At 41.5% G+C, this 11,879-nt stretch overlaps 1 protein-coding gene across 1 annotated transcript in view; it reads right to left on the bottom strand.

Annotated features, from left to right (window-relative positions):
* LOC135108061 (uncharacterized) overlaps window positions 1-11,879 on the bottom strand; it is a 117,504-nt gene that overhangs the window by 32,273 nt on the left and 73,352 nt on the right. The window contains 1 exon segment of the mRNA XM_064018658.1: window positions 8,466-8,556. The gene's annotated coding sequence lies outside the window, so the exon portion shown is untranslated.

Raw genomic sequence — 11,879 nt, 5'->3', positions numbered from 1 at the left:
TTATCCATTTATTTATTTGTTCTATTCATTTCCTGGTGTAGATAAATAAAATGCTTAAAATCTCACTCACTATGCCACTCCAAAAAGATACAAGAATACAAAAAAGTTGGGCAGTTTAGTTTCGTAAGAGTATTATTACATAGTGAGACTTTCATCATTATTACTACTGTTGGAGACTAATAGAGTTTGGGATTCCGAAGAAGGAAGTCTCATAGAAAACGCTCATATTCACGTATCAGTTCTCTACCAATACCAACTAAAGAGATAGCAGGAAAATGGAAGGAGAGGGGGAGGAGAAATCTTAGCGAAACTTGCTTCATTGCTGCCACAGATGAGTAAGAAAGTGAAGAGGAAGTAGAAGTAGAAACACTCTTATACACGTACCAATTTTTACCGCCACTAATTGCTAGGGTGGCAGAAAATATGAAGATGGAGAGGAGAAATCTTAGAGAGACTCGTTTCTCTGTTAGTATCAAAGGAGAATTGAAAAAAAAAAGAGATAAAAAATAAATAGATCGAATAGAAAACACACGTGTACTAGTATCAATTTCAGCTCAGTTGAAAGATGACAGAAAATATTAGGAAGAAGAAGAGGAGAAATCTTTATGAGAGCTGCTTCATTATTACTAAAAATCTTGAGAGACCACGAAGGGATAGGTCTTACATAAAACTCGCATCTATTCATCTATTTCTGCTCGATAGTAAAATGTCAGAAAATAAAAGAAGAGGAGAAGAAATCCGACTATGACTTACTTCATTAATAAAATATATATGAGGGTCCGCGAAGAAGTATGTAGATCATACTTTTATATTCGTACCAATTGATGCTCGATACTAAGATACCAGCTCATAGAAGGCGTAAAAATAGGAGGAGAAGGAGGTGGAGGAGAAATCTTCGTAAGTCTTGCTTCATTATAGAAAACATATACCTTATTTATTTCTGCTCGATACTAAAATGGCAGAAAATAGAAGAAGGAGGTGGAGGAGGAGAGAGTAACGTCATCATTACGAAAAATCAGAGAGACCAAAGCGGAAAAGTAAGGCGGTCATATCGAAAACATATACCATATCTATTTCCACTCGATACGAAAACATCACAAAGAGGAAGAGGAGAAGGAGGACTGATGTGTTATGACGTGGGTGCGAGGGACTCTTGAGCTTGTCTTTGATGGTTCATTAGCGCGTCTGAAGGAAACACTGACCACCCACTGACGCCATTTGCTGTCTGCTGTGCCGCGATTGTGACAAAGAATAATGGGAGCGTGGGAGGGAATGCTAAGGGAGAAAATAACAGGGATACGTAGATGAAAATAATAAGGGAGATGATAAAGGAGCGCAACAGAACACCAGAGGAAAATGAAGGCGTGTGTGAAAGATGAAGGTAAGGGATACGAGACAAATGTGTACTGGGAAAAGAAAATATAAAGGAAAATGTGTGTGCGTGTAAGGAAAACTGAAAAAAATAACATGTGAGTAAAAAAGGAGGGAAACGTAAGGAGAAAGGAAGAAAAATAGCGTGTGAGGGAAAGGAAAAAGGAGGAAACGTGTGCAACAAGAAAGTTTAACAAGGGAAAGTTTGCATGACAGAGAAATTATCAAACGAAATAAGAGAGCATTGTGAGGGAAAAAGGAAGGAAAATAGCCGAGTGGGAGGAAAAGGGAAGAGGGACATGTGTGTAATGTGAAAATAAAGTAAAGAAAAGTAAAGGAAATAAGGAAAGTTTATCACAGAAAGAGCAGAGATTAAAAAGAAAACGAAATACCTACGATATGAAGAAAAATAATGAGATAGTAAGAAAAAAAATATACAACCAGTAGGACAAACATAAGATTTCAAAATAGATAAAAGATAAATAATATCGCTTTCAAATTAAGTAAGCTTCATAAGAGCGTAGTATAAAGAAACTAAAAAAAAATAAAGAGAAGAAACCAAAATGAAAAAAAAATGGCCACCTCAAAAAAAAATCTGAACGGAATACAAAAAAAAAAAAAAATAAATAAATAAATAAAATGAATAATGAAAATGGTGAAGAGAGAAACTATGATTCTAAGCGAGACAATTTAAGATTTATTTTGCATTTCCGTGTATATATGTTTGAAAGAAAGGTTTGTCTATTTTCATTAAACTTTTGAGCTGCCGTGAGTTGGAGGAAGGGGAGAGAGAGAGAGAGAGAGAGAGAGAGAGAGAGAGAGAGAGAGAGAGAGAGAGAGAGAGAGAGAGAGAGAGAGAGAGAGAGAGAGAATAGGGGAGAAAACAGGAGAATGAGAGAGGGAGAGAGGGAGAGAGAGAGAGAGAGCACAGCAACACTACCATCCGTATATGAAAACGTGGCAGTGAGGGAGAGAAAAGAGAGAGCTGTGGAGTTTGTATCTACTCTCCCTCTTCTCTCCCACACGCTCCCTCTCTCCCTCTCCCTCTCTCACTCTCCCTCTCTCACTTTCTCCCTCATACACTATCAATACAATACATACATCCCTGCATTTCACCATACCACTTTTTTTCCACCACCACCATCACCACCACCACCACCACCACCACCACCACCACCACCACTACCTGCAAAATACAAGGAAATGAAGTTGCAAGGAAAGATAATGCAGGTGTCGCTCTAGTTTCCCTTCTGGCTGTCTTGTTCATTGGTTTATCAAGACGAGTTTTGTTTTGCAATGCCTTTATTATTTTTTCTTTCATTAACGAGTCACAGTCAGTCATTGTTATCGTTATCAGTATGGTTATCACTAGAAGAAGATGATGGTGATGATGATGATGATGGTGATGATGGTAATGATGATGATGAAGATGAAGAGTGATTTTTGTTATTGTCATCAGTTTTGTATTGTCATTATCAGTATTTCCAACGTTATTTTCATTATTGTTATTAGTATTCATTATCATTATTAGTATTGTTATTAAGTAGTTTTTTTTCCTTCGATTAGAAAAGGAAAGATTTGAATGACAGTGGGAGGTAAAAGCCGCCACCATTATCACTACACACACACACACACACACACACACACACACACACACACACACACACACACACACACACACACACATTCTCTACATCATGTATCATTATCACATGCTTTATAAACTTCAAGGTCATTATTTATCCTTTTTCACCTCACTTTACCTCCCTTCCTTCCCTCCTTCCCTCCCTCCATCTTTCACCACCCTTTCTTCTCTCCCGCTCTTTCATCTTACCCTCGACCTATCTCGGCTCCCTTACCTCCCTCTCCCTCTCCCTCTCCCTGTCTACCTTGCCTAGCACATGTAAATTTATGTCTTCATTACCTGGTCACGCTCCCCATCTCTTAGACCCTCTCTCTCTCTCTCTCTCTCTCTCTCTCTCTCTCTCTCTCTCTCTCTCTCTCTCTCTCTCTCTCTCTCTCCGTCTCGTTCCCTTCCTTGCCGGCCGCCACTCTCCACACGTACCCTTCCCACTGCTCCTTCTCCTCCTCCTCCTCCTCCTTCTCCCCGGACACTCTCTGATAGCGCAAGTTATAAATATGTCACTCTGGATGCTGTGGGCTGGTCGGTCTCAAGGCTCAGTAAACCCTGATAGCACAGACTCGTCCGTTTCTGCAAAATAAGACCCATTTTTGGTGAATCCTCCAGAGTCTTCTTGCCGCTTTTTATGTTTTATTTTGTGTATTTTCAGTTTTTTTTTTTTTTTAGTTCTGGCTCCAAAATATTCGTTTGGTTCCGTCTTATTTAGATTTGTTTTGGTGTATGTTTCGTTTTATAAATCTTGATGTAACTTTCTGTGGGTTTTTTTTTTTTTTTTTTTTTAGTTTTCTTGTTTTGTGTCGCGTTTTGTTGTATCTTGCTTTCTTGTGTTGAACCAAAATATTTCCTGTCGTCTCGGAATTGGCTTACAATATATTTCCCCTCTAAAACCTCACGTAACCTGGTGATATCATATGCTTTTGATGTCCCAATATTTTCAACAATTTTTGAACCTTGCGAAAAGTTGTGAATCTTTTTGAAATTCTTCTTTCTTCTTCCCCTTCTCCTGTTCCTCCTCCTCCCCCTCTTCCTCCTCCTATGCCTCCTCCTTTTCCTTTTCCTCCGTCATCCCTTTCGTTTATCTAAGATTTTCCTTCGTGTTAAAAATCCCACAAGAGTTTCTATACGACAATAACTTACTACTCTTTCCCAAACCTTGTCATCACCAACGCTTCCCCTGCCTGCTGTTCCATAGATCCATTCTCTCCATCTCCGGCCCCGCACCTCCCCTGGCCACCCGTAGCAGAGGCCATATAGGCACTAAAGTAGCGGAGAGGAAAGGGAGAGGGAGGGAGAGTATAAAGTCACCTCGCAATTTCACGCATTATGAAGCAAGAGATGTATAGTGTGTGAGGCTAATTTGGAAGCAGGTAAGAGGTGGGCCATACTGAATGTGCCTCTGTGTGTGTGTGTGTGTGTGTGTGTGTGTGTGTGTGTTTGCTCTCACTCTCTCATTCCGACAAACGACCATATACTCCATCTCTCCAGCACCTCCACCACCAACACCACCACCACTGCCGCCGCCACCACCACCACCACCACCACCAGCACATCCTTTAGCCCCTGTCGCGCGTTCATTCTCTCCCCCGCAGCAGCAACACCAGGCAAATCACGGGGTGTGGATGAAGACTTTGCCAGATAGACTTAATTAAGGAAAGGCGCATGTTTAGCTCTCAACCTCCCTGCGTCTTACCTCATACACACACATTCTCTCTCTCTCTCTCTCTCTCTCTCTCTCTCTCTCTCTCTCTCTCTCTCTCTCTCTCTCTCTCTCTCTCTCTCTCTCTGGAGCATTCTTTCCTCTCCTTCACCTCCTCCTTCCTCCTCCTCCTCCTCCTCCTTCTCTTCCTCCTCCTCCTCCTCCTTCTTCTCATCTCCTACCACCTCTCCCTCATTCCCTTTCCCCCTCCTTCTCTTCCTTCCTCATTCCTTCGCCTCTCTCTCGCATTACCTTGCAAGACGCACATACCAAGCGAAAGAGAAGAGAAAGAGAAAGAGGGAAAGGAAGAGAGAGAGAGAGAGAGAGAGAGAGAGAGAGAGAGAGAGAGAGAGAGAGAGAGAGAGAGAGAGAGAGAGAGAGAGAGAGGAAGGGCATGGAAAGAAAGTCAGTCAGGTGAAAATAAAAACAGTGATGAAAAAATAAAATGAAAGACTCGTTGATATAACTTTATTTTTTTATTATATATATATCCGCGCTTCTATTTTTACATAATTTTAGTGTTTTCAAATTTTTTACTCTGAAGTGTATTAAAGGGGGAAGTGATTTTATTTTTTGTTTTTTATATTTTCATTCAGGTTGGCTTTAGTTTTCTCTTTTAATGAAATCAGTGGATTGAATTAAGTTCCGTTGCAATAGAATCACTTGCTGAAAGATATTGAAAGATATATGGAAATAAAAATTGATAAAGGAAAAATGAAACGGGACAAAAACCGAGAGAGAGAGAGAGAGAGAGAGAGAGAGAGAGAGAGAGAGAGAGAGAGAGAGAGAGAGAGAGAGAGAGAGAGAGAGAGAGAGAGATCCTTAAAACTTAGACCTCTATCTTTGACACTTTCCTCCTCCTCCTCCTCCTTCTCCTACTCCTCCTCCTCCTCCTCCTCCTCCTCCTCCTCTTCCTCTTCCTTTTCCTTTTCCTTTTCCTCCCCCTCTTCCTCCTCCTCTGCCCCCCATTCACTCCTATATCCTCCTGTCCTTCTCCCCTTCCTTTCAATCTCTATCGAACTCTACCTTTTTCTCATCCACACCCATCCCATCTGTTCTTTCCTCCTTTCCTGTACTCATTCCTGTAGCCGCCTTTATCTCATCCCTTCCCTCGCAACCATCCCTTCCCTCCCTCACACACCTGCAGCGAGAAAGCAGGTTAGGTGAGGAAACGGAGTCAGTTTTCAAGGTGAAGCTTCATGAGATTAAGTTGATGTAGGTATCCCTTTACCTGACTCAAGACGGAGGTGAAGGGTGAGAGAGGGAGAGAGAGGGAGAGAGGGAGGAAGAGAAGAAAGGGAAGATTACGGAAGTGAAAAGAGGAGGAAGTGAGATCTAAGAGGTGGCTGGGAGAGGCTGAGAGAGAGAGAGAAAGAGAGAGAGAGAGGGAAGGGGGTAGTTTTAAGAGTAAAGGGAGATGTGGGTGATAAAGAAGGGGAGAGGAGTAAGGAAAGTGAGAATGGGAAAGAGGTGGAGGAAAGGTAGGAAGGGGAGTGATGAAGAGCGCCAGGAAGGGGATGAGAGGCGTGGAGGTGCGGAAGAAGAGGAGCTATGGGAGGAGAGAAAGGAAGAGACATGAAAAGAGAAACAAGAGATATTACGATGAGTGCAGATAGAAATGATGGTGATGGAAGAGGAGGAGGAAGAGTAAGAGGAGGAGGAGGGAAAGAACAAGAATATGAAGAAAAGGAAGAAAAAGGAAAAGAAAAACAAGAACAAGAAGAACAAGAAGAACAAAAAAGAAAGGAATAAAAACTTTAATTAAAGAAAAATAATAAAAAGTCTGATTACTACAACGAAACACCTCAGTAAAAACGAACAGAACAAACACAAAAACAAAAAAAGAAATAAAAAAACAATTCCAAACACACACACACACACACACACACACACACACACACACACACACACACACACACACACACACACACACACACACACACACACACACACACACACACACACACACACACACACACACAAAATAACACACACACCTACCAATAGAACGTGATAAAAAGAGACCAACACAGAAACACAAACGCACACAGAAAAAAAAACACGAAAATATCTAGGTAAGAAAAAAAAAAAAAGGGAATGGCAAATTTGCGTGGGTGGACAAAGCGAGTAGGGCGACACCAACAATGCACTCGCAATCACTCGCTTGTCCCTGATGTCTCCCTCGGAAATATTACACCAGAGAGAATAATTTGCATCACACGGGCAAGAGAGAGAGAGAGAGAGAGAGAGAGAGAGAGAGAGAGAGAGAGAAGGGAGCGAGGGAAATTTTTTATTGTATTTTTTTACGTCACAAGTAAATGGATAACAGGATGGATGGATGAAAGAGGAGAGGAAGGGAAGGAATATAGGGACGTGTTAGCATATGAAAAGGTGTGTTATGTTTCTCTATAGTGGAATAATGGTTCTCTGGATGTGTCCATTGAAAGAGGGACGAAAATACGCTTGATTTTAACGCATGTGGAAGGAAAAAACATTGTGATGGTTGAGAAAATACTTGTTATTTTGTATTTATGTATTTCATCAGTCTGTTACAGAATTCCTTTGCTGTTTTTTTTTTGTAGATAAAATACACAATAGAAAGTAAAATAAAGCTTAAAATAAAAATCAGTGTAATAGTTGAAAAAATGCGTGTTATTTCTATCTTTTTATTCTTTTATTAGTTTATTTTTGCTAGATTTGGTTACTGACGGAACATGCTTTTGAAAATATGGCGACAAAAAAGGCGTGTAATTATTTTCCCCTGTTATATGTCATTCATGATTAATGGGTGTGTGTTGATTTGATTAAGGTTATGTATTTGCTCTCTCTCTCTCTCTCTCTCTCTCTCTCTCTCTCTCTCTCTCTCTCTCTCTCTCTCTCTCTCTCTCTCTCTCTCTCTCTCTCTCTCTCTCTCTCTCTCTCCCTCTCTCCACACACACACAGCACCACCACCACCACCACCACCACTCGATAAAGAAAGAAAAACAACGCTATTTTTTCAGAGTTTCTTTTCTGTCTTTTGATGAACGAGTGTTGGCTAAGAAATAAGTGTAAGAGGATCCAAGATTGTTTTTCAGTACAATTTTTTTTTTTTCCCTTCTAAGTGTTGTCATCAAATGTGTTTTTCCCCTTATGCATTTTTTCCCCTTCAAGAGCATAATGATAATAATAATAATAATAATAATAATAATCAAGTATGTTTTTCATTATGGTCTTTGTCATGTTTAACTGCATGTAATCAGGTGTGTTTTTCAATATACACTTTTTCTCTCCCCTCTAAGTGTTTGTCGTCAGCTGCGTTTGAAGAGAGGAAGAGCGGAACGTTACCTAATTCTTCCAGTTGTTTTCGCCTTTTTCGTTTCTTCGCTTCGTATGGAAAGTAGACGTGTTCGTTGTATTGGTATCAGGTAACAGCTGTCTCTCCCACCAACAGTACAGTATGTGTCGAAATGTTTCGCTCTCGTTGTCAATTCACTTTCATGTACAACGCGAATAATAAAAAAAGAAAAAAGTAGAGATAGAAGAAAGATACGTTCAAACATTTTTTTCTTCTTTTTTTTTTTTTCAAGTCAAGTTCCTTTAGCTGAAGTGGCAGTTTGTTTTATCCTACGCCTAACATCAAGTCCACGTGTTTAGCGGGACTTCATGAATTAGGGAGAAAAAACAAAGAAAATAAATTAGTAACTAGAAACGTGTACCTCCTCCAGTCTCCACCCACTCCTTAGCTTACCTGCCCACCTCATCTGTCCAACTCACCTGTGCTCTTTCTTACTCTCCAGGAAAACTTCGTCTCTGATTCTCTTTCGTCCCGTGAATACCAAAATGGGGCTGCTTCTCGTTTTTCAGTCTGTAAAGGATTGAGTTGCAGTATTAGCGGTTATGTGTGGACTAGATTGTTGTTGTTGTTGTTGCTGTTGGTGTTGTTGTTGTTGTTGTTGTTGTTGATGGTGGTGGTGGTGATGGTGGTAGTGGTGTTGTCAATATTGTTGTTGCTGTATTATTATTACTTATTATTATTATTATTATTATTATTATTATTATTATTATTATTATTACTATTATTATTACCACCATTATCATTATTATCATCATTACACGAGGACAGAAGCTCGCACTGCATTAACACCAAATTAATTATTAACAAACGATGCTCAGTACCTCATCTATATATAATTCATTCACTCATTTATATTCATCCCCCTTTTTATTTATATAAATGCACCAATTTTTTTCCTGTTTACTTTTCCCTTTATCCGTCCTTTTATTACTTTTTTTATGTTGTTTGATACGGGCCATTGTCAGAGAGAGAGAGAGAGAGAGAGAGAGAGAGAGAGAGAGAGAGAGAGAGAGAGAGAGAGAGAGAGAGAGAGAGAGAAATAGAGAGAGACAGAAAGAAAGAGAGAAAGAGAGAGACAAAGAGGTTCAAGTGAGCGAAACAGTCCACTCTCATTCTCTCTCTCTCTCTCTCTCTCTCTCTCTCTCTCTCTCTCTCTCTCTCTCTCTCTCTCTCTCTCTCTCTCGTTTTTCCAGCGGCCCAAACCTGATAAATATAAGCGCCACTAAAGACGACGTCCAATACACTGCGATGCGAACCGTGACACTGTGACAAATTTGCGACCCAGAGGAACACCAGCGGACGGGTTTACTTGAGTTTATCCCCCACTCCTCCCTCCCGCCACCCACCAACCTTCTTTCCTTTCTTTTTACCCCGCTGACTTATAAAAGAGCGGCGGGCGACGGGTTTACTCGAGTTTATCCCCCTCTTTCTTTTTACGCCGCTGTCCTACGCAGAAAACGGTTTGACGTACGGAGGCGGGAAACGTCGCCGCCAAAACGTCTCGCGATGCGTAAAACTCCTGAGGCGTGACTGGATGACTGGGGATCTTTTTATGTTGTTTTATATTATTTTTTGAAGTTTTCAGGACATCCACTACAAGAAAGGAGGATTTAGCACACTCCGGAAAAGCTTAACAAAGGTTTGGTTTACGTTTCCTTGCAAAGCCTTTCTATTTTGAAGTTTGCAGGACATTATAAAACAAGAAAAGGATGGTTTGACAATACTCGTTCATCTTGAACCTTCTGGGACATTTAGGATAAGAAAGGGATGGTTTAACACACTTCCTAAATGTCTAGTAGATATTTAGCTTACGTTTCTCTTTGATTTTGAATTTTCCGGGACAGTTAAAAGAAGACACTTCCAAATGCCTGACAGACATCTGATTCACAGCCTTTTTATTTCGAAGCTTCCAGGGCATTCAAAACAAGAAAAGAACGTTTCAGCTTTCTTCCCAAATGTCTAGCAGTGTTTTGGCTCACTGATCCTGGCATCGACTCTTCATTTTCAAGTTTCCAGGACATTAAAAACAAGAATGGAACTATTTAACACTTCCCAAATGCACGGCAGAGGTTTGGCTGGCTCACATATCCCTGCTCTGAAGACGGCGTGGAGTGAATCCTGTGCGAATCCGGCTGAAGACGGATTGGCCCTCACGAACACAAACAAACCCCGGGGTGGGCGGTAATACATCTCATGAATACCAGCAAGAGGGGCCTTTTATCCCTGCAAGAGCAGGACGCCTTGACGAAGCAGCTGATCACTTATTCACTCACCCTGTTAGCGGAGGCACGGACGGACGGACGAAGGAGGAGGAGGAGGAGGAGGAGGAGGAGGAGGAGGAGGAGGACAGAGGCTCGTAGACAGGGAGGTGGAGAGGGTCTTAGTGAAATGTCATTCATGAAGGAGCGTGGCGCGGTCCATGGCGAGGTGGTGGGGACAGCAGGCGGCGTGTGTTTGTGTGTGTGTGTGTGTGTGTGTGTGTGTGTGTGTGTGTGTGTGTGGCTGACGGCGCCCCCGAGCAGATGAGAGTTTAGTGTAGTTTTCCCTTCGAGGTTTGTTTGAGAAAATGTGCTGTTTCGATGCTCTTTTTTTTTTTTTTAACCGGTTTAGAAAGTTTAGCCGCTGGAGTTTGAGTCACAGAAAGAGAGAGAGAGAGAGAGAGAGAGAGAGAGAGAGAGAGAGAGAGAGAGAGAGAGAGAGGGGGGGGGGGCGAAACACAGGAAAGAAAAGCGAAAATAACACCAAAAGACAAAACAGAAACGCACTTCTCCGACAGTTAAAAATTAAAACCCCAATTTTACGTTACGCTCCAAAAAATACTAAAACAAAACCACCGAAAAGAGAAAACGAGGCGGAATCGAGGTAAAGGAGAAGGAAGGAGAGAAGACAGGAAAGGAGAACAAGAGGAGAGCCACGCGGGGAAGAGGAGCCACTCTCTCTCTGAGGAGGAAGAGGGAAGAACACAAGCTCTTTCCTTCTGTAGGCGATGAGGAAGAGATGAGGAGGAGGAAGGGACGAAGAGAGGAGAAAGCAAACAGGGAAGAGGAAGAGGAAGCCGAAGAGGAAGAGTAGAATGTTACTTCTCCTCAAGTATTTTTTTCCTCTCTCCTCAAGTGAAACTCGTGTTGTGAAGGGAAACAAACGAAGAGGAGGAGAAGGAAGTAAAAGAAAAATAATAGGAGGAGAAGAAAGAAGACGAGTAAGAGGTCGTGCTGGAGGAGAAGGAAGAACGGAAGGAGAACGAGGATTAAGTTTTTCTTTTTTCATACTTCCTCCTCCTCCTCCTCCCCTTCTCCTCTTACTGGGGAAAGAGGAACAAATGAAGGAACAGAAACCAAAGAAAAGGAAGAGGAGGAGAAGCAGAAGGAGAAGAAAGGATAAAAGAATACTATTCTTCCGTTCTTTCTTTTCTATCACTTACACCTCATAGCAAAAGAGAGACAGAGGAAGAGTTGGAGGAAAGAGGAAAAGGAAGAAGAGTACAAGGAACAAGAGGAGAAAGAAGAAAGTGAACTAGGACAGAGGAAGAAGAAGAGGAAGAGGAAGGGAATGAGGAAGAACAGACATAAGGGAAGACTAGGAAGAGGAAGAGGAAAAGGGAGAGCAGAAGTAGGAGGAAGCAGAAGACAAGGAAGAAGGAGAACAGGAACAAAGAAAGAAAAGGAAGAGAAAGAAGAAACGGAAGAACAGTAGAAGAAAAAAAGAGAAGAAGAAAGAGGAGGAAGAGGAAGAAGATAAGAAAGAAAAGTACAAGAAGGAGGAGGAGGAGGAGAATGTTCTTGCTGTAGCCTCCTGTCTCCTCTCGCGGCTTCCTTCGCCTCAGACAGTGAAAA

This window comes from Scylla paramamosain, chromosome 16 (genome assembly GCF_035594125.1).
Source record: "Scylla paramamosain isolate STU-SP2022 chromosome 16, ASM3559412v1, whole genome shotgun sequence".
Lineage (NCBI taxonomy): Eukaryota > Metazoa > Arthropoda > Malacostraca > Decapoda > Portunidae > Scylla > Scylla paramamosain.
The sequence above is the reverse complement of the archived record's forward strand: the minus strand, read 5'-3'. Positions and strand labels throughout refer to the sequence as shown.